This window comes from Arachis ipaensis, chromosome B1 (assembly GCF_059453495.1).
Source record: "Arachis ipaensis isolate K30076 ecotype BB chromosome B1, ASM5945349v1, whole genome shotgun sequence".
NCBI lineage: Eukaryota > Viridiplantae > Streptophyta > Magnoliopsida > Fabales > Fabaceae > Arachis > Arachis ipaensis.
In genome coordinates, this window is record NC_142436.1 from 88,757,724 (window position 1) to 88,761,153 (window position 3,430).

Genomic DNA, 3,430 nt, shown 5'->3' on the forward strand with positions numbered 1-3,430 from the left:
TTGCTTGTTTTGGTCGGCAACCGGGTCCGGACGATCACGTGTTGGGCAAGGTAAATCTCCATTGGGTCCGGCAGTGCAGAGACAGTGAACCGTGTGACACGCAGGAGTCTATTGAGCGGTACGTCAGGGCTCACATTTTTTGCGTGCTTGGTACAGTGGTGTTTCCAGATAAGTCCACCACGTCTTTGAACTTGAATTTTTTGCCTCTACTTCAGGATTTTCATCAGATCTCACGATACAGTTGGGGGGCAGCTAGTCTGGCACATCTATACAGATTGTTGTGTCGTGCATCGCGGTACAACTGTAAAGAGATGGATGGGCCACTGATTTTGCTTTTTATTTGGGCGTGGGAGTGTATGCCGTTCATGGCCCCTATACCGCGCAATCAGCTTCTCGATATTGGTGTTCTACTTGCGCGATGGTATTGTACTTTACTGTTATTATTATTATTATAATTGTTGTTGTTGTAGTTGTTGTTGTTGTTGTTGAGGTCATCCTACTTGTGCTTAGGTGGAGTCATTGGCGCCGGCATACACGATATACACGGAGGTCTACGGCGCAGTTTAGGCGAGGACTCGATGACATGGGAGTCAACGATGTAAATTTTAACCATTTAGGTTAGCGTCTTTGTTAAGAAAAATAATGTTACTAATAGGTCTCGTGGTTACTGGTGTGCAGTTTACATGGTGGCCGTATATTGAAGTGGATGTTCCGGTCGACCTCGGCCTAAATTTGTTTATGTGCTCCACGAAGTCGCCGTTAGTGTCGTTCGAATGTATAGAATGGCACCCAACAGATCGAGTTCATCGACAATTCGGGTTGCAGCAGCTTCCACCAGACCCGGCATTTTAGATCGGTAGTGCTTATTGCAGGTGTTTGAGCGGTGCCCAGCATCATGACTGGAGAGACCGGACCAAGGAATGTCTTGACATGTGATGTTCTGGCCGCTATGATACACTGCAGGTAGGGGAGGAGATTGTCAACTTCCATCCCCTCCCATTGTACTATGACTGGTACACACAGCAATATGGGGGTCACCTACGACTGTCAGATAGAGTTGCAGGTGAAGAGGCCGACGCGAACACACAGCAAGAAGGTCCACCACAACCAGCTGGACCTCAGCATCAGGAACTGGCCTATAATCAAGGGTTTCAGGTATCGTTAAGGTTTATTGGTGTTAATATTACCGTTGTTAATTATAAGCTTTAATGTTACCGTTATTGATTAGCGTCATTCATTTACAATTAGGTGCCGCCACATGAGCCCCAGTTCCAGGCGCCTGCATATGAGCCCAGTTCCAGGCGCTGGCATATGACCCCCAGTTCATGATGCCAGGGTATGAGCAGCATTATCAGGTGCCGGCATATGAGCAGCACGTTCAGGAACCACAACAACATCAGGCAGCTGAGCCCTACATACCACAGTTGCTCATTCCAACAGATAGTCAGTTAATTCCATTTGTTGGGCTTGATTCGATAAGCTTCTCTCGACTCATGAGAGAGACATCTCAGCTATTTCCAGCGCGAGAGCAGCAAGGGCCTGTTGGTAGTGAGCCGTCTGTTGGTCGTCGGACCACGTCAGGTCATGCTAGTGACTTCAGTATGGATCGATCGCCGGGTCATGTAGGTCCTACTCGTCTGTCCGCACCACCACGCACTGCGTTGTTCGACTTGAATGAATGCCCACAGCCGGAAGAGGGATTTCTGGGAGATGCCCTCCAGCATAAGTCTCATTCTGGTGGATATAGTGCTCGGGGCATGAGTAGATCCAGTGCTTATGACACTGGAGGTGCCAGCATGCCAGATGTCGGTGTTGGTGACTCCAGTAGTACTCAAGGTCATCCGTATAATTTACGGACACAGATTGCGCCTCCGGACAAATACACCCCATCTCAGTACGCGAAGAAGGTGCCTAGGAAGTAGGTTGATGCAGTTTAGTTCAGTCCGTTTGAGTTTATGTTTTTATTCAGTGATGTAGATCGTATAGTATGTTTAGATGTCTCTGTTAGTCACCTTCTCTATTACTATGTGTTTAGATGTTTGTATTAGTAATCGTCTCAATTACTATATGTTTAGATGTTTCTATTTGTAATCGTCTCTGTTACTATGTTTAAATGTTTAGATGTTTTTATTCAGTGATGGATATCGTATAGTATTTTTAGATGTTTCTATTTGTAATCGTCTCTATTACTATCTATATTCGTAGTTATTATTCGTTATTGATAAGCGGATAATTTATATGCTTTTTGACATTGTTTTTAGTATGTTTTTAGTAGAATCTAGTTACTTTTAGGGATGTTTTCATTAGTTTTTATGTTAAATTCACATTTCTGGACTTTACTATGAGTTTGTGTGTTTTTCTGTGATTTCAGGTATTTTCTGGCTGAAATTGAGGGACTTGAGCAGAAATCAGATTCAGAGGTTGAAGAAGGACTGCTGATGCTGTTGGATTCTGACCTCCCTGCACTCAAAGTAGATGTTCTAGAGTTACAGAACTTGAAATGGCGCGCTTCCAATTGCGTTGGAAAGTAGACATCCAGGGCTTTCCGGCACTATATAATAGTCCATACTTTGGCCAAGAATAGATGACGCAAACTGGTGTTCAACGCCAGCTCTCTGCCCAATTCTGGCGTCCAGCGCCAGAAAAGGATAAAAAACCAGAGTTGAATGCCAGAAATGGATCAAATCCTGGCGTTCAACTCCACAAATGGCCTCTGCACGTGGAAAGTTAAAGCTCAGCCCAAGCACACACTAAGTGGGCCCCAGAAGTGGATTTATGCATCAATTACTTACTTCTGTAAACCCTAGTAGCTAGTTTATTATAAATAGGACCTCTTACTATTGTATTAGAGATCTTTGGATTATCTTTTGATCCTGAGTTATATCTCTGGATGCCTGGTTCTTAGATCAGAGGGGCTGGCCATTTGGCCATGCCTGGACCTTTCACTTATGTATTTTTAACGGTAGAGTTACTACACTCCATAGATTAAGGTGTGGAGCTCTGCTGTTCCTCAAGGATTAATGCAAAGAACTACTGTTTTCTATTCAATTCATCTTATTTCGCTTCTAAGATATTCATTCGCAGTTCAACCTGAATGTGATGAACGTGACAATCATCATCATTCCCTATGAACGCGTGCTTGACAACCACTTCCGTTCTACATTAGAATTGAATGAGTATCTCTTAGGTTTCTTAATCGGAATCTTCGTGGTGTAAGCTAGAATGATAGCGGCATTCAAGAGAATCTGGAAGGTCTAAACCTTGTCTGTGGTATTCCGAGTAGGATTCAATGAGTGAATGACTGTGACGAGCTTCAAACTCGCGATTGCCGGGCGTAGTGACAGACGCAAAAGGATAGTAAATCCTATTCCAGCAGGATCAAGAACCGACAGATGAATAGCCGTGCCGTGACAGGGTGCGTTGACCATTT